The following is a 25,856-nucleotide window of genomic DNA, read 5'->3' as shown; positions in this document are numbered from 1 at the left end:
CAACTTTCACATATAGCAAATAAAAAATTCATATTTGTATGCTATAGCAAACTTTTGCATAATTGCGCTCCATATCAAACATAGAAACTGTATAGTTCGCTATACATATATAGTTGAAGTAAATTGTATAATACGAAGTGTATAAAATAAGAAAGAGAAAGACACTTGGGCAGAGAACTGTATAAAAACGAAGTGTATAAAACAAATTGTATTATTATAAGTGTATAGAACAATTATATACAATTTGAATTTGTATAAAATGAGAAAGAGAGAAAGACACAAGAGACTTGATAAGGAATATACAATTGAATCGAATTGTATAAAACGAGAAAGAGTGAAATTAGATACATTTGAAAATTATTGTATAATTATAAGTGTATAGGACTAAAATATATGTAGTTGCATGTGCATATACAATTTTCTCACGCTTTACACAAACAGAAACTCAATTTATACATTTCGCTTCTGTTTGTATAAGTGAGAAAGACGAGGGTGACGAGCGAGATTTGGGAGAGTGGCGAGTGAGATCTGGAAGAGGGGAGAGAGGGGAACAAAAATATATTGTATTTATACAATTTTCTCTGCTTTATACAATTAGAAACAATTTTTATACACTTGTGTTTGTATAAAAAGTGAGGAAGCGAGCGAGAGATTGGAGTAAAGTGACGAGCGAGATATTTGGGAGAGAGGAGCCTTGCAATTTTTTTGCAAATGTTTGCTATGGAGCACAATTAAATCAAACTCTAGCTACTCCATTTATTTTAGGTTATTAGTTTGCTATTATATATACAATTTTCCCTTTATTAAATCATCACAAACACCCACAAAATTTTTTGGCTAAAAGACTAGATGCAATCAATGTGTGCCTCCTGTGAATGCAAACAATGTATTCTACCATATCTTTCAATACGTAATGAATTAGATAAGCCATAACATATGAAAGCTGTAGGTCAATGAGTTTTCTTTCAAATGTCATCAACTTTGTATCATTTAGTAGCTCAAGTAAAACATTATGACGATTTTCTTTTAGTACGTAATTAATTAGGTGAGTTATGACATATGAAAATTGTATGTCAATTAGTTTTATTTCAAATACCACCAACTTTGTATAATCTAATAATTTAAGTAAAGAATTATGACCATTTTACCAGAGACTAGTGTAATTGTAAATATGAGAAGCTTTGAACGTTAATAATTTGGCTTTAGACGTTAGTTTCGGTATAGGAAAACTCTACTTCAGACCCATACCTCATTTGGACTTATAAATACCTATAATTATCCATTCTCACAAACACATAATTTATTAAATCGTCGTAAACACCTACAAAAATTTTTGATAAAAAAACCTCCATGCAATTATTGTGTGCCTCTTGTGAAAGCAAATAATGTATACTACCATATCTTTTAGTACGTAAAGAATTAAGTGAGTCATGAAAAGTCAACGAGTTCCTTTCAAATTTCACCAACTTTGTATCATTAAATAATGGGAAAATGTACAAGTACCTCCCTAGACTATGACCAAAATCTCAGACACGCACTTTAAGTGTTGCAAGGTCATATTATCTCCCTGAACTTTTTTTTTTGTAATTTTGTGCACCTTTTTGGCTAACGTGACATCCAAATATCTCCCACCCGCCTTAATTGTGAGGAGTCACGGAGTGTGCCACATAAAACAAAAGGTGTATAAAATTACATAAAAAAAAGTTTAGGGGGATAATAGGACCTTTGTTTAGTTAATGTATGTCTCTGGAATTTTGATCATAGTCTAGGGGGATACTTGTGCATTTTCTCTTTAATAATTCAAGTAAAGTATTATGACCAATTTACCAGAGACTAGTAATTGTAAGTATCAAAAATTTCGAACGTTCACAATTTTGACTTTAAATGTTAATTTAAAGTATAGAAAAACTCCATTTCATGGTCCATACCTCATTTGAACTTACAAATACTGATAATTATCCATTCTCACTAACACACATAATTTATCAAATCATCACAAACACCCACAAAAAATTTTGGTCAAATAACTACATGCAATCAATGTATGCCTCTTGTGGAGGCAAACAATGCATATTGTCATTTTTTTAATACGTAATGAATTAGGTGAGTCATGACATATCAAAATAATTGTTAGTTTACTATACTTTTCTAAGGGAATGAAACAATTTTTCAAAATAATTTCCTTAAATGGGCAATTATGTTTTCTAATCTATCTCCTAAAAATTTGACCTTATATTATTATATACCTTATACTCATCTTTTTTATTCTCTATTATTATATTATATTTATTTTCAATATTGAAATTTCTCCTAAAAAATGATTTATTGTTGCTTCAAGTGAAAAAATAAATAAAATTGCTTGAGTGTCTTTTTCAATATCTTAAGAAGTGCAACAAGCAAACATTATATTGACCGACAACAATACATTTTTAATATTATTATATCAACTTATCAAATTCGTGAGCCAGGTTATATTATACTAAATTTGTTAACAATTTTTCTTAAACGTTTGTCATTGTTGAAATTCTTAGTTAGTAAGTATATGAATATTCTCGTTTTAGTTATTATTAATGGAAATACATAATCAAATAAAAAGACTTGATTTTTTTCTTAATACATATATTGTTTGTAAAATAATGTTAACAATTCATGTAACTATGTGTTCAATTAAAAAAAAATATCAAAATTAAAATTGATAAAATCTTGTCTAAGATTAACAATGTGAGGCTGAACGTGTTAACTATATTATCAATTGAAAAGAAATTATTAAAATATATAAATCAAGAAAAAAAATTTAATAACTTCACATCTAAAAGTGCTAGAAAATATAAATTTCAAGTAAATAAATACATGATTATTAATTTTTTAAAAAGAAAAATTTAAAAAAATATTAAAGCACCTCTAATAAATTTGACTTTAGGCCCTCAATTACTATAAATACTACTCATTGTTCTTTTAGGAACACAGAAAAAAGAACAACATTCTGCCTTATGTCATACGCCATTTCTCTTCTTAGGATTATTTTAATTAATTATTATTTATTCATGCTTTGTTATTTTATATTCTCATGAATAATTTACTAATGTTAATTAACTTGTTAATTCATGTATCTTATATTTAAGATAGAAAAGACTTGTTTAATTCAAGGGAGACATTCCACTGTTTGAAATAATTTCTTAAATAATATTTACGACTTAAGTATTAATTTTATGCACATTATTAATAAATCATCGAAGTATATTTGTTTCTAAAAAATAAGGGAAAAGGGTCATATATGCCCCTAAACTATTCAAAAAGGTCTAGATATACATTCCGTTTAAAGTTTGGTTCACTAATGCCCTCGCCATCCAACTTTTGGTCCAAATATGCCCTTATGAACGTTAGTTGCCATGTTGGACATATCAAACTCATTTTTTTATTTCTTTAAATGTCACATGGAATTGTCATGTCATTTTGACCTTATCACATAACATTTATATGAAAATGGAAATATATTCGGACTCATAAACACCTAATCCGACACATAAATCAACCCCTTCTAAATAAATTATCCGACCAATTTTCAACAACTTTATTTAATTTTTATTTTTCGATAAATTTCGAAAATGAGTAATTGATTAATTTAAAAAATAGAAAAATATGAAAAAAATATAAAATTAACGCCAAAAAATCATAAATAATTATTTGTGAATTTTTGGTGTTAAATTTTTTATTTTTTTCATATTTTTTCTATTTTTTATTAATCAATTACTCATTTTTGGGATTTACCGCAATAATAAAAATTAAATAAAATTGTTAAAAATGGGTCGGATAGTGAATTTAAAAGGATCTGATTTATGGGTCGGATTAGATGTTTATGAATCCGAATATCTTTCCAATTCATATAAATGTTATGTGGTAAGACCAAAATGACATGTCAATTCAACATTTCATTTAAAAAAACGAAAAATGAGTTGGATATGTCCAACATGACAACTAACGCTCATAAGGGCATATTTGGACCAAAAGTTGGACGGCGAGGGCATGAGTGAACCAAACTTTAACGAAAGGTATATCATGACCTTTTGGAATAGTTTAGGAGCATATTTGACCCTTTTCCCAAAAAACAGAGGCTAGGACTAGCTAGAGGACACTATATTTATGTAAAAGTCTATTGATAGCCACCAAAAAGATAGTGCTACCACGTTTTTTATTTGTGTAGTTTTAAACCACTAGATTATAGATATTATTAAAGGAATGTAAAGAGGCCTAAATTTGTTAATGTTAAAGTAGTTGTTGAGAAAGTTTGATATTTTATGGTTTTACGTGATCCATTTTTTACCATATTTTGCTGATACAATGGCTATTAGTCATTACGGTAATGATAGAAGAATATTTTATTGATTGAATTATATATCTCGTGGAGTTAGCTATTCCACTTCTATATATAGCATATATATAAGTATAAATGGTGAGATTAAATATTGCGGGGCAACTATCGAACGAAAATTGTTTAAAATTAACTACTTGTTGTATTGACGTGACCCTGGCAATAGAAATGCATAAGATAATAATTCTCAGATAGCCATTTTTGGACTTGTCAAATTGAATATATAGCTTACTTTTGACACTATTCATGTAACATTTTTAATTGTGTAACTTGGAAATTCATAAAACTATTATGAGATGATTTGTATATGAAAAGTGATTATGTTCTCAACGAATTTTCATACACTAATTAGTTTTTCAAAAAGAAATCAGTTGGAAAAGTTGCTAGTCCGATCCGTACCATTTTTGTAAGTTGTGTTTTTCAAAATTTAACAGTGGGCTTCAAGCCCAAACCTAAAAATCCAGTGCACACCTTCTGAAATGGGACCATAAGCAACTGATATCCCAAATTTTCTTAGGTCTTATTTATTTTTTAAACTTGTGTAAATGTTGTCTTTATTACCAAATTATCTTTCTGTAAATGTTAAATTTATCTAATGTTTGTTCTTAGAAATATTCATTCCTACAAATGAATCATTAGATTTTTGTCTACAAATGATTTAATTGCACCGTTTCCCTTCAAATAATAGAATGGTTGAATCCTTAATTTTATTGTTCAGATAATTTTATCTTCTTTGAACATAAGTTATGATACAATTTTTTTTTTAGAAGCAAAAAATAAATTAATAACCATCATAAAATAGATCAGGTAAAAGTGAAAATGACGTGTGTCACGTTTTATAGTTAATTATTGCATATTCCATTTGGTGTTAATCTGATTGTTAGATATTAAAATCTTGTGTAATATTCTTGTCGACTACTATTATTTGTCTTCTTGTTCTAGGGATAACTATTCTAGATCATCAATTTTAACACATTCGATTCTGACGAAAGCGCTCATAACGAACCCACTAACTAAAAGCAAAAATATATGTTTGCATGATATCATGAACATTGCAAATAATGTATCAATTCCCACTAAAAAAAAAATAAACAAATTAATATATTTATAATTTGATAAGCAAAGCAAAACATCTTAATTTCAACAAACATATAGGTGCAATCTAAAAAATTAAAACATACGTAAATTTTATCCCTATCTTACGAAAATAGATAGATTATTTTTGAAAGATGCTTTTATCAAATAAGACGACGATTTGGAAAAGTAGCGGAGGTAAGGCCCATCATTGGAATAGCAAAAGAGCTCTGCAATACAAGGTTTCGATGAAATGTATCAACTGCTTCGTTCCCTTCCAATATGTCATTTACCGCTGACCAATAAAATTCTTTTATTTTTTTGGCCATATTTGAATAGTGCAATTTCAGCCGCTTTAATATTCTGACTCGTCGGAAGATCCTCAACAGAAGGAATCTTCGCCGGGGCTTCTTCCCTCCTGCTCCTAGCTGAACTACCGGTAACTTCTTTCGCCGGAATGATAATTTAGGACGGGCCTGACTGAATATGGATGTGGAATTGGCATGGCTTATACTTTTGGTAAGGCTATTTTGATCAAAATAAGCCATTATTTGTTTTTGATTGAATAATTTTGATAGAATTTACAACTAATATATATATATAAGGAGATAGAAGAGTTGACCAAGTGTTGTGTAATGCAAATTACTTCTGCTCAACTAAGGGGTGTTTGGTTGGAGGATAGACAGAATCATAAAATCTCATACTATAAGATGCAATATATATATAATTTAATTGGGATACATGTATAAAAAATTAATCTTAGAATAAGATAATGACTATAATATTTTGTTGGAGATATCGAACATTATTCACACTAAATTATTCATAAATATATGTAATGTAGGAATTAAATAATTTAATAATAATAAATAAGATTTGTACAAGTGGTTGATCACCTTTATCATTAATCAAAATAACAAATAAATATTTACAAATCGCTATGAGAAACAGTCTATTTTACACCCATTAGTTATTAGGCACATATGGTTACTACTAATTAAGGATAATTAATGGATGGAAATGGTAGCCCTCTTGTTAGCCTCATTTTAGGCCGTTAGGCTCCGTAGACTCTAAAGTCTCAATTAGCTCATGCTCTAACCTACGATTTATTTGTTGATCAAAAATTGAAAATAAATAACAACTGAAAAACTAAATGAGATAAACTGTGAATATCTCATTTCCTTTGAAAGGAGTTAACTTCATTGCAACAAATTTTTATCCACAAACAGCTTTGTTATGACAAAAATTATTTTAAAATAGAGTACTTTTTTTAAAAGAAGCTCAAAATTATTACTCTTTTTGTTTCACAAAAAATAACATGGTTTGACTTGACACAGAATTTAAAAATATAAAGAAACTTTTGTATCTTGTGGTTTTAAATTAAAGTTAGGTTAAATGTACAAAATTACTCTTTCATCTTGTGATCTTAAATATGCCATGTGGAAAACTGAAATTAAAATGTTACCAAAACGAAAGCATTCATTCTTTTTTAGACAGACTAAAAAGAAAAGAAAGTCATTCTTTTTGAAACGGAGATATTCTTTTTGAAATTAAGATGTTACCAAATTAAAATTGTCCTTCGATGATTTTTGCATTACTTTAAGTGCTTGAAAAGGAAGATTAGTCGATTATATCTCACCTCTTAAAAAATATTAACTTGAAAAAATATGTTTTATGCGGGCTCGAATTTAAATTTAAAAATATTTTAAATAGTGGACAAGATGTTTTGAATAAATACAAGAACTGTATTAGAAGACGTGGTAAAATAGATAATAGTATCTCAGTAGGTAGAATAGACGTCGAATTTTAGCACGTCCTTTTATTAAAGAAAATATATCAAATTTAATGGCGTGTTTGGTATGAATAAAATGTTCTCCATAAAAATATATTTCCTAGAATATTTTCTTCTTTCTTTTTTCTTTTTAGAAAGGGAAATTTTTCAAAATGTAAATATTTTAGCATTTAAAAGGGCTCATTAGCAACACTTTCAATATTTAGTAAAAATGTCATATTTTAGTTTGTTATATATCTTTTTTATTTTTCCCTATATAGTTATTTTATTCTTCAAAATTCTTGTATGTATTCATTTCAATATGTATTTTATTTGTATTTCTATTTATTTTAGTTTTTATTTTGAATTTTGTATAATAATATATAAAATACAAAAAATTAGTATGATGAAAAAGTGAATGAAATATAAAATTGAAAAGAAATAATTGAATATTTGGTGTACTCATTCTTAAATAAAACACATAACTAGTTGACATACCTTTAGAATAAATATAAATTAAAAAAAAATGTCAAATTCAGAAACAATGCAACATAATTTTTGAATGAATATAACTATTAATTGTAAAAATATATACTGACTAAAACAGTATTAAAATTCAATATATACTTCCAAATTTATTAATACAAAAAACAATAAAACTATGAAATACAAAAATAAATACTAACTGTGGTACATTGACATAACTATAAAAAAAACAGAATATAAAATAAATTAAATAAATGAAATACGATTCCAAATCTATGAATACAAAATACAATAAAACAATGAAATACAAAAATACATACTGACTAAAACAACAACAAAAACTCAATATACACTTCCAAATTTATGAATACAAAAAACATCAAAATTATGAAATATACACAAACATAACTAACTCAAAAAAAAAATAGAACACAAAATACAATAAATATATAAAATACAAAAATAAATACTAACTATAACATAATAAAAATTTCATATATACTTCCAAACGCATTGTAACATTAATTTTTTTGAATCTTAAAAATTACTAAACAAATTAAATTAAACATGCAAGACACAAAACATGCAAAAAAAAAAAAAAAAAAAACTCTTCTCAATAAGTCTTCTTCAACTTCATGGTTATTAATTTGTGTGGGATTTTGCACATCGACAGATTCAGGCATTTTTCCCCGTCGTATATCCTCCTTAGATTTAGAAGCGGAACCTATATTGTTGTTTAATTTTTGAGTGAAAAAAAAATTAAATGATGGAAAATCGGAAGAACTTTGATTATTTTGTCTAATACCTCTAGTAACTCTCTTGAAAACGTCCATTGAAGAGAGAATTATGTAGTCTCAAATCCTAAAAAATGTTTTAAGAACAACAACAAAATAAAAAAAATTAAAAAAATACTAAAATCAGTATGTAAATAAATAAGGCATCTGAAAAGAAAATACCCAAATCAATGTTAATCTTCAAATCAAATTTTGCAACGAAATTAAATGAGAATAACAGAAAATATTAATATATTGAATCGAAAATCTGTGGAATTGATTTGGAAGAATGTTACATAGAGAAATTGAAAAGAAGAATAAGAAAAGAGAGAGAAATCTGGGAATTTGATTAGGAAGAAAATAAGAGAGAGAAATTAATAAGCTTAAGAAAAGAGAGAGAAATTAAAATTACATTAATATCTTTCCAATTACATAGATATAGGAAATTGTGTAATATATGAGAGAGAGAGAAATGTGTAAATAATGAGAGAGAAAATATCAATAATATCAAAACAATTATTTATTTTTAAAATTATGACATTTTTGACATGTTTACTAATATTATTAAAGTATGGATATTATCACTAAATAAGTTAATATTTTTGACTAGTTAGCTAAATTTTCCTAGGGAAAGATATTAGTCTGTTATTATTATTATCATATTTTATGCATAAGGGCGCATAAACAAAAAATATTATACCAAATTATTTGTATATGTGAGTGAGGGCGTGGAGTAAAGTGCGAGGTTGGTGTGGCAATGAGAATAACACGCCATTTATGTAACTTGATTTTTTCTAATTTTATAATGAGATCAAATGTCATTTTTCTTAATTTTAAAGAATTTTAATTTTTAAAAAAGAAGAATTACAATACTTTTTTACTTACCTAACACAAACTTCAAAAATATTTTAAGAATATTGTTACCATCCATAACTTGAAAATGACCAATACCAAGAGAATCTAATTAATTGACGGGATGAAAGTGCTTGGTCTAGCAATTGAAGCATTAAATGGAAAAATGTTTGTTTGTTTGTATTTTATCAATGTTATTTTATCTTTTGAATATTTTAATTTTTATAATTTTTTATTAAAAATTAAAAGAATATCAATTTATTTTAAAAATAAAAAAAAGCATAATTTTTTTTAAATTTTTAGTTAAATTCTAGTCAAATTTTCTGACCAAATATATTAAAAATTTTCTAAAATAAAAAGTTCTAACTTCGAAAAACATGTTTTCAAAATATCACCTAAAATAAAGAAATAATATTCATGCTAAAAATACTTGAAAGTTGGACCTCAGTACATTTCCAGAAAAGAGTCGCAAATTTCAAACTTGATCAGAATAGCAATGTCGTGGATTTGAGTTACCAAGGGATCAAATAAGTATTTGCAAATAACTTATTTTTATCGTTATGAAATAGCGGTAAGGTTTACGTATATTTTATCAGACCTTCTTTGTGTCATTTCATTGAAAATGTTATTATAATAATAAAAAATCTATTTTTAAAATATGAAAAGAAAAAGTAATGGAGAGGAGCCTCCTCCTATTTTGTTAACTAAAACTCTTTTTAAATAATTTAACAAGCATTTTAATTACTATAACTAAAGCTACTCCTTAATTAGAGCATCTAATATCAATCTTCCCACATATTTATTGGTTTCAATTTGTAAATTTAATCGGTTAACATCCCTACCCCTCCCCTCCCCTCTACTCTCCTTAAATCCGTATAAATAAGAAAATCATTTTGTGATCGTTTAGAAAATTGATTTAAAAATTATAGTCTGAAAATTGAATTAAGGAACATATGAGGGGGTAACAGTGTAACACTAGTGGTGAAATAATAGTTCAAATTTTTAATTGATGTATGAAAAGCAAGTTAATTAGAGTATTAATATTACTTTTCATAGTATTTTGATTAATTCTCTTTCATTTAATTTGATCAAACAAAGATGGAGAATATTTTGGGAAAAACTGAGGGAAGTACTGTGATTGTAATATTAATTGGATGTTATTAAATTTTGTTTTAAAAAATTTAACATATCAAATAAAATTTGAATTTTCTGTCTGTTTGAAATTAACGCGTATTAAAAATTGTGGGAAATAGATATTTCATACAAGAATTAAAGAATGGTTTTCAATTTAATATCTAATTATATTTAAGATGGTTGTTAAATTAATCTCATTTTAACCTTTAAAAGTTATATTAGATAAGTGTTACTTATCTAAACATGTACATGAGGAAAATGAAGAGAAAGTATAATAGATAGAAGTCAAATCCCGTAAGATACTTATTTAGTTGATGATATTAAATAATATTTACATAGATTATGTATGATACAATGCGTAATAATACATATATATATGTACTCACTTTTCTAATATAGTAGTAGATAGAAAAGAAAGAAAAAAAAGTGATTTACTAAATTATTGTAAAAAAAGGGATAAATGGTGAACATTTCTGCAATCTCTTGTCAATTTTCTCTCTACATACATGTACCATAATTAAGTAGGTGTTGTGGATTAATCAGATAATTGTTACCTAATTATTAAGATTGATTATTATTTCTTGGTGGTATCTACAACTTATGTCCTTCAGCAATTTGATCCTTATCATATATATATATATAACAAAGCTAAATATAAATAAGGCAATGTGACATTCTCTATAACCTAGCTTGTATATTTAACTCGATAAAGATTGCAAATTATTCATCCACTATCATAAATAAATTATAAAAAACATCTTCATTGATTTCAACAAAAATCATAAATAAATAACAATGTAATTGGTGAATGCAATATGATAATTTATACGTAATTTGAAATAAAATAAATAAAATTTCAAGCTTGAGTTTTAAATAGGACGCTGATTAGGAAAAGTAGTGAAAGGGAGGCTCATCATGGCCATGGGAATAGCAAAAGAGGTATCTACTACCAATCGTCGTTGCTCGAATGTATCACTTCCTTTCAATATGTCATTTACCGCTAACCAATAAAATTCTTTTATTTTCTTTATACTCAAATACCGAAATTTCTTCCCCTTCAATCCATCTCCTCGGGAAATCGAAAATTTCTTCTTCCCTCCGACTTCTGGCTGGACTACCGAGAACTTCTTCCGCCGGAATGATATTTTGCGGCGAGCCTGACTGAATATGGATGTGGAATTGGCATGACTCTTACTTTTGTTAACGCTATTTTGGTTCGAATTAGCCATTATTTATTGTGTTATAAATATCACTACTTTTTTTTGTTCGAATAATTCCGTTTGCTGAAATAAGGTATATATAAGGAAGGATTAAGGAGGTCGATGGTCATGATATAGAGAGTTGAATACATGAGCTCCATTATCCCAATTACTTCTGCTCAACTAACAAGTGGATACGATATTATTTGATTGAGATAATCCTAACACTAGATAATATTATATTTTATTATTGATATGAAATAATATTTACATTAGATTATATAATATAAAGATTATTTATCATGATTTTATTTAAATTAAAGATCTATGCGATCGGCCTAATTTCTATTTCTACGATATCTAAATTAAGAATCTATGCAATCGACCTAATTTCTATTTCTACAGAAATAGTATCAAGAGAATCTAATTAATTAATGCGATTTTTCCTGATAGTGTTATCTACCGTCCCTATCTAACACATTCTACTTGAAAAGGCTAATACCGAGAGAATCTAATTAATTAATGGGATGAAAGTACTTGGTCTAGTAATTAAATTTCAAAGTTGATCATATTTGTTTTGTGATTTTAGTACATGGTCTAGTCATTAAATATTTTAGTTACTAAACTTTAAGTTGATCATATTTGTTTAGTGATGGTAATTAATTTTTTATGAAATTGTAAAAATAAAAAAACTTTCAAATGTAGGTATCTTATATTTGTTCATATATTTTTCATAACCTTACAAAGTAAGTAAATAACTGTCTGTTTACAACAAATTTTAAACATATGGAAGATAAACAAACCATACAACTAAAATATGAAGAAACGTAATTTTATTGATTAAGATAGCGGGTACAATTCTGTTAATCCCTTGATTCTATTCTCTTAGGATTTATTCATGATTCGAGAGCTGTTAGTGGCGTATTTCTCGAACTAGGATGATTTAGATTTGACCTCTCTATGTGAATAATCCATCAATTTGTAGAGTATTTGAGATCTTGATCTCTTTATGGAATTTCCAAAATGCTTTTAAGGGAATTTAGTATCCTTTATATAGGCATAAACTAGGGTTTAGGGTTGAGTAGCCTCCAAAAATCCTAGTTTGAGTTGAACACAATTTGTAGAGTCCCAACTCGAATTGAACACATCTTGTAGAGTCTCACAAAATTTTAATGTCTACATTGTCGTCTAACATTTATAATAACTATAAATTCTTAGATTATGATCGAATGATTTCTCATAAGATTTTTATTTTGTTATTCATATACCATTAATATTTTTTAGAAAAAAATCATAAATTACAAGAAAAATATAAAGAATGACATTAGCTTTTCTGATATTATATTCTTGCCTCCTATCTGACTGTAATTGCCTGCCCATTTGATTGTTATAGTTGAATACTTCAAATAGTAAGATTTAATTATTGTCCCAAAAAATAAAAGTAATCGGTGAAAATTTCTGCCCTGTTATCAGTTTTTCCTCTTAACATGTTACCATATGTTGGTCTTCTAGATTTATTAAATTGTGATCGCACATTTTCTCAAGATTGATTGTTAATTCTTGTGGTGTCTACTTGTTCCCTTGTTCAATTTAATGCTTTAACACATTTTATACTTAATAATTCATATTCAATTGGGCGTGCTTATCTTTCTTTTTTCTTTTTTTTTTGGTATTTACATGGTGTACTGCCTCATTCCAAAGGAAATGCTTCCTACCAAAACTTTTTCATACCCAGAACTTTGTTAGACCTCTGATTAAAAAAAAAGCAGTTCAGTCACTACCATCACATCAAGTCTTGATAAATTGCGAGGATCATTTCAAATTGGTGATTGTAATAGTGACATTTCATCGAATTATATAATTATATCATAATCTTTTTATATTTAATTAAACTTTAATTAGTACGATTTAAACTATCTCACATGCATCAAGAGAGACCAAGGTGGCAGTTTGACCATCCTTGATGTTCGTACAGGTAATTGGGGTGGATATATTTTCAATATATAAAAGAAAAAAAGTAGTTCAAGTACGTTTGTGCATGAAGATTGCAAACAATTGAACTGGCTCTACAATATGAATTTATATATATATTAAAGCAAATCAAAGTTAAACATGTCAATTGATTTCAGCGAAAACCAGAAATAACAAATAAACAATATTGTAATCCCGCAAATAAAGTCGGAAGAGAATAGTACGTAAGGAAGAAATAAAATAAATAATATTTTCAGCTAAGCATTTAAATACCAAGACGATTTGGAAAAGTAGCAAAGGGAAGTCCCATCATGGGAAGAGCAAAAGAGGTATTTGATACAAGACGTTGATCGAATGTATCACTTGCTTCCAATATGTCATTTACCGCCAACCAGTAACATTCTTTTATTTTCTTCATACTCAAGTAGTGCAAATTCTTCCCCTTCAATCCATCTCGTCGGGAAATCAAGAATTTCTTCTTCCCTCCGGCTTCCTGCTGGACTACCGATAACTTCTTCCGTCGGAATGACATTTTGCGGCGTGCCTGACTGAATATGGATGTGGAATTGGCATGACTTTTACTTTTCTTGACGCTATTTTGGTCCGAACAAGCCATTACTGTCTTACGAGTTTTACTTCTTTTATGTTCGAATAATTTTGTTTATTGAACTGACATATTTATAAGGAAATCATATGAGTAGCGAAGAGTTGAACGTGAGACGCATAATGCCCTATTACTAATAAGTGATTTGGTTTGAGGATACGGAGAATCATGAAATTATCGCATATAAGATACCATATTATTATATTTGATTGGGATATATAAAAAAACAATCCAACACAATTCTCCAAAGGTTCGAACGAACTCATTAGTTTTTTCGTAAATCCGCATTAAAAAATTTAAAAGAATTATGTACATTAACTTGTAAAACTCCAAATAAATTGATTAAGAATCCCAAGCTACTAATCATGGCTCTGCCTTTAGATGATGTTATATATATTTTGTTGATGGTACTAACCAATATTTACATTAAATTATACACTAAAAAATTTTATTAGTGTGTAGTCACTTTTATATATATCTATATATATATACACACACGTTACGATCGGATCTATTCATTAAAAAGAATCGATTCAATACATTTCTTATGTACCCATAGTTACTATATCCGTTTTTTAAAACAGTTACTTAGACTTTATTCGAGTGTCGGTCCCTTTTTTAACATGATTAGTTAGACTTTATCTAAGTTGAGTGTCAATCGAAAGAACCTCTGTCTATTTGTTTTCATTGTGTTTATTATATTAGATATGTTATTATATTATTATAATAAAATGTAAAATAAAAACATACGATGAAGGAATTAAATTATTTAAAGATAACAAGTGAGACTTGCTTAGCACCTTCATTTTCCATTTATTAGTCAATACTTTGAGTTACGCTAAAAAGATAGAGAATGTACACTTTAAAAAACTTTGGCCCATGGCAATTTTTATTAAATTAGATCAAGTGGTCGCGTCTACTTTTTTCCCACGATTTGTTTGTAATTACTTCTCCATTAGAGTAGGACTTTGATTTTAATTTTGATTTCTAGGCATATTTAAAACTATTAATGGACGGAAAAGGTAGACTTCTTGCCTCCTCTTAGGCCGTAGGCTCCATAGACTCTATTAAGTCTTAATTAGCCTATTTATTAACCATACCACTTATTTAGCTAGGATCAAGTATCAATCAATATTTTACATTGTTGATATATGGATTAGAAATTCAATATATATATATATATATATATATATATATATATAATCAGAGATCTTTTAAAAAATAATAAAGTTCCTGAGAAGCAAGGCTTCATAGCTCTTTATAGCCTTGCTTGCTGTAAATACAAACTAATCGGAACACTGAATACTCAAATTGATGAAAATACAACGTAATGACGTGGCTTGGTTAAAATATTATTTGAAGTTCAGTTTTTATTTTTTCAACTATCTCATACCAAGAAGGTAGCTCTTTGACTCTCGATGATTTTGGTAGTGCTTGAATTGAATAAATACCCAATAAATAAAAGAAAGAAAAAATTAGTTCAACTATATATAGAGCTGTCAATATGGGCTAGCCCATCCAATTCGAGCTAATCTATTCAGACTTCGATATTTTACGGGTTAGGCTGGACTAGCCCATATTTTGTGTAGGCCGGAAAACGGCTGATCCAACCCACAAGTACGTGGGTACAGGCTTGCGGGCCAGATCACTTTTTAAAAAATTATATTAGTTAAATTATAAATTATAATTTAAAAATATTATCATAAATATCGACAAAATAATGTTAATGTTACTACTTTTTAATCAAATCAATAAATAAAATTATCTTTGTAATATTTATTAAATATTTTTCAAATAAAAGTATAAATATCAAAATAGAAATATTAACCTAATTGTTTGGAGTTTGGAGTCTCTTTAATTTTAAAATTTAATATAATATTATATTTTTTAATTAACTTTTATGGCCCCACTGTCGACCCTATCGATATTTCTCAAGCCTCACAAATCAGCAGGCTTATTTAGGCCGAGCTAAAAAGTCTTTTTTCTCAAATGGGCTCCAAAAATCGTAGTCGAACCCTATTAAATCGTAGGTTAGGTTAGGTCAGGCCGACCCAACAAGTCTAGTCCATATTAACGACTCTAAGTATATATATATATGATTTGATTAAAGAGAACAAATAATTCATATTTTTGTTAAAGCAAATGAAAGAGAGACCATTAGTTAATTAATAAAGTTTCAAATAGCACGAGGATTTGGTGAAAGCAAAGCGAAGGAAAAGCCCATCATGGGAATAGCAAAAGAGGTCTCCGTTGCAAGCTGTCGCTGGAATGAATCTTCTCCTTTTCGTTCCAATATGTCATTTACCGCTGACCAGTAAAATTCTTTTATTTTATTCATCCCTAACTTATGTCCCTTCAAACCATCTAGTCGGAAAATCTTCATCGGAGAGAATTTCCGCCGCTGCTTCTTCCTTCCACCTTCTACCGGTAACTTCTTCCGTCTGAATGACATTTTCCGGCGGGCCTGACTGAGTATGGATGTGGAATTACTTTTCTTCACGCTATTTTGATCCAAATTAGCCATTATTCTGTTATAAGTATTGCTACTACTTTTTGTTCCAATAATTATGTTTGTCGAACTAACGTATTTATATAAGGAGATCATATGAGTTGAATACATGAGCTCCATTAATAATATTTACATTTATAATTATCTCCTACAAGATATGAATATTATTTGATTGACATATATTAATATATAATCTCAACACAAGTTAATATTAAATTATATATATAATACAACATGGAATAATCTATATATTTATCACTTAATAAAAGTCTTTAGTATACATCGGATCGGATGATAGAGTCACAAGTGGAGAACATGAAAATTGATTTGGTGAGGTGAAGAAGACCAATTAAAATGAAATATATAATAAAGTAATAAGTTAGAGATAAATATTCCCTTTTAGAGTAGTATATTAATTAGTTTATGGTTTTAGGTATTAACTGTCAATTACAATAATCCCTCACATCAATGATAATATTATACTATGTATAAACAATTTCAATATTATTAATCTACTCATAATTTTTTCTAAGCCAAATAATCCCTAAGGTCCTTCTTCCCAACTACTTTAAACAAACATTCCGCTTATCCAAGAAAAAATAAATATAGGGGTTGTATTATTACATAAGGGTTACAAAATACATATTTTATCCAAATATACTGTTTGAATCACATTTTTACACTCAAATTATTTATGAATCTTAACAAGAAACTCAACACACTTGGTCAAGTTGTCACAGAAAATGAAAAATAATTTGGCAATGATTATGTATTTTCCTCATAATTTATTTATATTCTCCTGATTAAAATAATAGTTATCCTCCGTATCAAAAAATATCCCTAAATTTAAAAAGAATCGGTACAACGAAGAATTCATTTTTAATTAAACTAGTAGATTTTTTCGGATAATGTTATTCCTTACTTGAAAAGGACCAATACCAAGAATCAAAGATAATCTAATTAAATAATGGGATGAAAGAGTGCTTAGCTTGGTCTAGGAATTAAAATAATTTTATTTATTAAATTTTATAAACTAACTTCGGAAAACATGTTCTTAAAATATCACCTAAATTATCGGCCCAAAAGCATTGTCTTTCAAATTTATCTTTAAAAATTTACAAATTGAATTTCAGTTGAAGAATTATTTTTCATGCTAAAACTTAAAAGTACTATGACATCTGTATATTTCCACAGAGAGTTACAAACTACAGGTTGAATAATGTAAGTAAAGCTTGTTTGCTTAAGGTTACATGGAATTTTTTTTATCATAATAATTTTCTCATTATTTGGTTAAAATTAAAATTTAATTAATAATATTATATTTAAATCAGCATTAAAAATTAACTCATAAGGTGAGAATAAATATAAAGAAATCATTACATTCCTCTAATATATTGTTGATGTAGAAACTTAACACCTTGCACGCCTAGAGCTGCTAATTGAATTGCTAATAATTTAATTTAGGAGTCTAACATCGAATAAACTAATAATAGGAAGGAGTCTTACTCTAGCTAATAGATTGATATTATGATAAGAAATAAACTAATATTAGGTCGAATTCAAAATATCTCTAATAAAATGAAGATTGTCTAAGATCATATATGATCATCATATACATATGAAGTATCAATCAACGTTATACATAGTTGGTTTGAATTGAAAACTCAATATATATGATCATACATTTTTGAATTAAAATACTAAAAATGAAGAAGTTTATGAGCCTCACGTGATACCCAAGCTAGTAATGAAAAAAAAAAACATGTCATACAACTTCTTATTAAGGATATAATTAAATAATAAAAGTGTGATCTCTATAACGCTTAAGCTTTTAAATGAGATGATCACACACTTCAACATGGTATCAGAGCAGACAAAAGTCTTGAGATCGAATTTCACCAATCCCACATTATCGAATCTGATCGCCACCCATATTTGGCTCATAAAATCTCTCTAACATGACTCTTGACGCAGCTTGGTTAAAATATGATTTGAGGTTAGTTTTAACTTTTGAAACTACTATACATCTTTGACCATTCGTCTCTGTTGATGTTGGTAGTTCCCCAATAAATAAAAAGAAAAAAACTATATAGTTCAAGTATTTGCATGTATGATCTCATAAAGAGTGCACATAATTCATCAAGTGGCACTACAAAAGTAAATAAATAATGATATTATAATTAATATTTTAACCAAATAAAAGAAAAACATCTTACTGAATATAAAAAAAAAAATCATAAATAACAAATAAACAATAAAGTCTTAGATTTTTCAGACTAGATTTGAAATAGCACGATGATTAGTGAAAGTAAGAGCCATCATTGGAATAGCAAAAGAGGTATCTACTACAAGTCGTTGCTCCAATGCATCATTTCCTTCCAATATATTGTTTACTGCCAACCAATAACATTCTTTTATTTTTTTCATACCTAAGTACTCAAATTTCTGCCCCTTCAATCCCTCTCGCCGGGAAATCTTCACCGGAGAGAATTTCCGCCGCTGCTTCTTCCCTCCAGCTTCTACCGGTAACTTCTTCCTTCGGAACGACAGTTTGCGGCGAGTCTGACTGAATATGGATTTGAAATTGACATTGCTTTTACTTTTATTGAGGCTATTTTCGTCCGAATAAGTCATTATTGTGTTATAGTAAGTATTAGTACTAGACTACTTTTTTTGTTCCAATAATTCTGTTTGTTGAACTAACATATATATATACATATATAAAAGGAGATCATGTGAGTTAGAATACATGAGCTCCATTACGCAAAATACCTAACAAATGATTTGGTTTGAGGACGGGGAGAATCATACAAGATATGAAATAATCTCAAACACAAGATGATATATTATTTGTTGACAGTACTAAATAATATTTGCATTAAATTATCTATGGTTGAGTCACACTAAAAAGTAAGTGCAGAACATGACTATTTATGAGATGAATAAAACCAATTAAAATGAGATAAATATTCCTTTTTAGAGTAATTAATTACTTTTATCAATAAGAATTTTTGGGTATTAACTTTTAAATTAACGCAAAAGGTAGCCCTCTTGTTAGGTCGTTAGGCTCCATAGTCCATGGACTCGAATAAGTCTTAATTAGCTAACTTTACAACTTATTTATATAGCTCCAATTTAACTTTTTAAAAAATTATCCCGAGGATAAAATGTTTGAATAAATATAAGAACTATGTTAGGGGTGGTAAAATAGTATCTAAAGTAGGAAGAATAGATATCGTCGGTCGAAGCAAATTAAAACACATCCTTGAATATTTTCTTCTTCTCTTTGTCCGAAAATGTAACTTATTTTTTCTTTTATATTTGGCACATAATTAGAAAATATTATTAGGCAAATTACAGAAATCACATACTTTTAAGGTAGAATTTGATGCGCAAGATATATTAATCTGATGCACGAGATACATTAATATGATGTGCGAGGTATACTTTACGCATGATACACTAATATGATACGTGAGATACATTAATTTGATGAGCGAGATACACTAATCTGATATGTGAGATATACTAATCTGATGCGCGAGGTATATTTATACATGATACACTAATATGATGTGCGAGATACATTAATGTTATGCGCAAGATACATTAACGTGATGCGCGAAATACATTAATGTGATGTGCAAATGAGAGATTTTGAAAATTTGTAAAACTTATAGGGGATAATGACAATAAGTAAATTAAAAAATGGAATTTTCATGATTAATCCTTATTTATATTTAATACCAAAATATTTATATTTAGGGGTGCGCGCTCACATAAGTTTTAGGAACATTTATAAAGAGCATTAATTATAGGGAAATTTTTCAAAATGTCAATATTTTAGCATTTAAGAGGACTCATTAGCAACAACTTCAATATTTAGTAAAAATGTCATTTTAGTTTGTTATGTATGTTTTTATTATTTATTTTTATTTAAAGAATATAATTATTTAATAAGAGAAAATTAAGGGGGGAATATTTCAAAAAAAGGCAAGCATCCTTAATTTTCTCATCAGTTACATTTTCAAATAAAATTTAAATTTTGTTTTTTTTTCTCCAGAATTTTTACCTTTTTAAAATTATATTCATTCCACAATATATTCTATTTATATTTATTATAGTTTTTTATTAGTTTGTATTCATTCCAATAGGTATGCCGAATTTATCTATATAGTCATTTAAAAAATATATTTGTATTTTCATATATTCTTTCCCTATATAGTTATTTTTTTCTTCAAAAATCCTATATGTATTCATTTCAATATGTATTTTATTTGTATTTTTATTTATTCTAGTTTTTATTTAGAATTTTATATAATAATATTTAAAATACAAAAAATTAGTATGATGAAAAAGTGAATGAAATATAAAATTGAAAGAAATAATTGAATATTTGGTGTACTCATTCTTAAATAAAATACATAACTAGTTGACATACCTTTAGAATAAATACAAATTAGAAAAAAATGTCAAATTCAGTTGACATACCTTTATTAGTTTGTATTCATTCCAATATGTATGTCAAATAAAATATAGTTATTTAAGAAATACATTTGTATTTGTATATATTTTTCACTGTGTATTTATTTTTCTTTTCAAGATCTTGTTTCCTTTTCAAAGTCGTATTCATTCCAATATGTCTATTATTTGTATTTGTATTCGAATACAAATAAACTAATAGAAAGTTGTTCTTCTTATAAATAAAATACATAACTAGTTGACATGGATGAATACAAATTATGGACAAATACAAGATTCATAAACCATGCAACATGAAATTTTTAATAAATACAAATATTGATAGTATACATAGTGATTTGAATACAAATTAAGAAAGCATACCAAATTCTAAAAAAGAACAATAAATACAAAACAAACCAATAGAAAATTGTTCGCGATCTTCGTCGTCTTTTTCAAGATCCTCACGAGTAGACAAAGATTCTACATTTGCGTTCTAAATTTGAAGAAGGTTTTGCACACCAATGAGTCTTGTAAATGTTCTTACCCTCTTTCTTTCCTTATTTTAGCAGCGGATCATACATTATACACTATTTGTTAAGTAATAAATAAATTAAAGGATGAAAAATCACCAGAAATTGGTTGATTAAGATGAATACCTCTAGTAAGCCTCTTGGATTCAGCCATTGGAGAGTAAATCATAACGGAAATTGAAAAATACAAACAACATTTTTTTAATATTTAAACAAAAATAAAATTAGAAAAGAAATCTGAAAATAGGATAAAGATTAGAGATACCTTAATCAAAGGGATTCTTGTTGATTCAATTTTGGATTAAAAAAACAACCAAAATATATGGCAAAAAAATATTTGCAACTTGAATGTTGGAGGAAAATCAGAAAAGATAACCATGAGAGAGAGAAAAAAATTAAATGGGAGAGAGAATTAACAATTTGAAAAGATAAATATGAGAGAGAATAATTTTTCTTTTAAAAAAAAAGATATATAGAATTAATTGAAAAAGAGAGATAAAATAGGAAGAAAATTGGGACACATAAATTTTTTAAAATAATGACATTTTTGACATTATTGCTAATATTTATAAAGTATGGATATTTTTACTAAATATGTTATTTATTTTGACTAGTTTACTAATTTTTCCTTAATTATATCTAAAAAATATATTTAGCGACAGAACTATTGTCATTAATTAAATACCGCTAAATATTATTTTTGCCATAATGCTCATGAAATAAATATTGTCCAAGATCATTCAATATTTACATAGCCGGTATACAACTCAATATATAACCAGAGGTTTTGATTTTGAGTACTAAAAATAAAAATAAAAATGTCCTCAACAAAATATTTTTAACTCTTTATGAGCTTTAGCGGGTTCATCCTTTCAACCAAAAATTATATTATTTTATATGAATAAAATAAGTTTTTAGTTATATTTAATGGATGTCGAATTTCCTTCAGCTATTTTATGTGTCTATTTCTTTGAATTTTGAATCCTCTTACAGAAAATTCTGACTCCACCTCCGTCTTTAGTAGCCTCGCATATGTAAATATGATCTAACCGAAGTAATTAATACTCAATCCGAGCCGATGATGAAAAAAAGACTGTTTCCTTCTGGTCGTCTCTTTCTTTTGTCACCCTGCTTTTGAACTTAGCTTGGAATTAATGAAATGACATTTGACGCCGCTTGGTTAAAACATAATTTGAGCTTTAGTTTTAACTCCTTATATAATTCATCATGTGGCATTACAATAAATAATAAATAAACAACGATATATATAATTCATTTTTCTTGAACCAAGTTAAATAAAAACATTTTAATTAATTTCAATAAAAACTGAAAATAATTAATAAACAATAGAATAATTTCACAAATGGAGTTGCTTTTTAAATTGTACGCTGATTTGGAAAAGTAGCAAAGGGAAGGCCCATCATGGGAATAGCAAAAGAGGTATTTGATACAAGACGTTGATCGAATGTATCACTTGCTTCCAATATGTCATTTACCGCCAACCAGTAACATTCTTTTATTTTTTTCATACTCAAATAGTGCAATGTCTTCCCCTTCAATCCATCTCGTCGGGAAATCAAGAATTTCTTCTTCCCTCCGGCTTCCTGCTGGACTACCGATAACTTCTTCCGTCGGAATGACATTTTGCGGCGTGCCTGACTGAATATGGATGTGGAATTGGCATGACTTTTACTTTTCTTAACGCTATTTTGGTCCGAACCAGCCATTACTGTCTTATAAGTATTCGTATTCTATTACTTTTTTGTTGGAATAATTATGTTTGTAGAACTACTTTTATGTTCCAATAATTCTGTTTCTTTAACTAACATATTTATAAGGAGATCATATAGAGATGGAAGAGCAAAACAAGAAACTATCTCCTCTAAGATACGATATTATTTGATTTGAGGATAAAGAGATATGATACTATTTGATTGAGGTATATAGATAAATAATCTCCAACACGAGTCAATATAATATATATAAATAATAAAATAAAATATTTTGTTTCAATTGAAAGCTTACAAAACAACCTTTTATTTCTATTTGTGGTACACACAGCATATCTGTTTGTAAAATCATCTTATCTTTTTTTCTTAATTCGCATTCACCTTCCCTTCTCCCAACCTCCCCACTCTTATTGCCAACAAACACACATATATCTTCTTTCTTATTACTATCACGACTGATTGAGGGACTCGAAAGCACTTTTCTCATGTTTATGATTTCAAAAATACCATACTTTTAAGAGAGAAATGAATTTCTTTGTCAAATTTATAGGTACGTACAATGAAAATTCACAAACAATGTTTTGTTGAATGAGATCCAAACAAGCGACAAATTAAAACATAAATATATGAGTCAAAACATAAATCTCACATGTTGTGTGATTCTGCTATTCGCATTACTGAAAGTCAAACTTACATATATTGTTTGGTTAAATACCATCAACCATATATAACCATTAGCATTCTGGCAGCCAGTGTTATTTAACTCTGATGCTAATTATTGTATTTTTTTTTCTTGTTTCTCTAAATTTGTTTACGGTATCTTTTGTCATTTGTTTGATGTTGCCTGTATTTACGTGTTTGATACCGTAAAGCCAAGTATTTCAATAGTGTTGGTGTGATATTTTAATATTGATAAAAATATCACATTATATATCATGTTATGTCTATTGATGGACATAATATTTGTACCTCTTTACTCTCATCAATCGTGAAAGAAAATGGTCATTAATTTTTAGCAACTTATATAACCACCAACTCTTGATTTTATTCATTATTCTATATTTATGTCTTATAACTTATGTAACATTTGAGTCAAGCATCACGAATCTGTTGCACAGCTAAGCATCAGCAGAGGAGGATAGCCAACGCAGTGCAATTGGACTCCTCACACTGTGAATTCCATGAGACCACTCAATGTTGATTCAAGATCCTTCACTCTCTCCGATCTAAAACTGATCTCATATGTCAAACTATATTTTTCCTCACTGAAATTGAGCTTACTCGGAGTCACTTTCACCTCCACGGATGAAGGTGCATTTACCTTTACCTTATACACAACATTTGCATTCCTCACAAGTTTTGAAATCCGATCGGTGTAAACATGATATAAATTTCTCTTTGTGAAAGAGACTCCGGACGCTCCTTGTCCTAAGCCGTCTCACTCATGAAAACAACTGAGAATGATGGATAATTCAAATAGCAAAACTATGTTCACTGAAGAAGTATCTTTCGTGAATGGTGAGATTCTGGAGGGGCCATAACGAATGGCACATAGGAAACCTATGTAATCACTGGACTCAATGTCATAAACCAGACCCGGAACGCGGCTGAGCTGGTCAGCCTGCCCGGATGTAAGGCGGGCAGCACGATCATAAGAATATAAGATATTGGGAGAGTGTTGAGAGAAAGAATCGGTGAATAGAGGAGAACCAATGATGGTGAGGCTTGTGGTATATGGACACGTGGACTATGAAAGTTTTAAGACCCTCTGAAATTGCCAATGAGTTGACTAAGAGGAAGATAAAGAGAAGGCTTTATTGTGCCACGTTATAGATAGTTGTTGGTTTATTTTCACTCCTTTTGGCAATGCCCAAATAACCATGCAAGTTTTGGGCCCATTTCTGATATTTATTATAGGAAAAATAACTTAAATACACAATTATAAATTTTATATTCTCTAATTTTTCTTTTTTTTTTTAAATATTACGTAATTTCCTTTTTTTATTATAAACAAGAATATTTACATATCTGATAGGCATTAGGTATTAACCCACATTATAGGAGTATTTTACATATTGGAATTGGAGTGTCGTGAATCATGCCAATGATGCTTCTGCTAGCTATTTCACTACTCAAAAGCTATTTGTGATTATCATCCTAATTGACTCTCGTTAGTGGAATAATTAGTGGCGGAGTAAGAAATTTCACCAATAATAAAATTGTTAACTTTTTTTTAGCTTATTCTAGACTCTTAAAATCACTAGGCTACAACAACCTGTTATATTAAAGGAGTTCAAAATATGTAAGCACATCTTATTTCGTTTTACTTGTATATACGTTATATTTTTTTCTAATAAATTGGACATTCTAATAACCATGTGAAATTTCAC

At 28.0% G+C, this 25,856-nt stretch overlaps 1 long non-coding RNA gene across 1 annotated transcript; it reads right to left on the bottom strand.

Annotated features, from left to right (window-relative positions):
- Positions 1-5,457: 5,457 nt before the first annotated feature.
- LOC138347381 (uncharacterized) lies at positions 5,458-10,748 on the bottom strand. Its single transcript, XR_011220261.1, has 2 exons — positions 8,506-10,748; positions 5,458-8,424 (listed from the first exon to the last, which is right to left on the bottom strand). It is a non-coding gene; the product is annotated as an uncharacterized lncRNA (long non-coding RNA).
- Positions 10,749-25,856: the final 15,108 nt, after the last annotated feature.

The sequence above is a fragment of the Solanum lycopersicum genome, chromosome 3 (assembly GCF_036512215.1).
Source record: "Solanum lycopersicum chromosome 3, SLM_r2.1".
Lineage (NCBI taxonomy): Eukaryota > Viridiplantae > Streptophyta > Magnoliopsida > Solanales > Solanaceae > Solanum > Solanum lycopersicum.
This window is presented reverse-complemented; position numbering and strand designations above follow the sequence as displayed.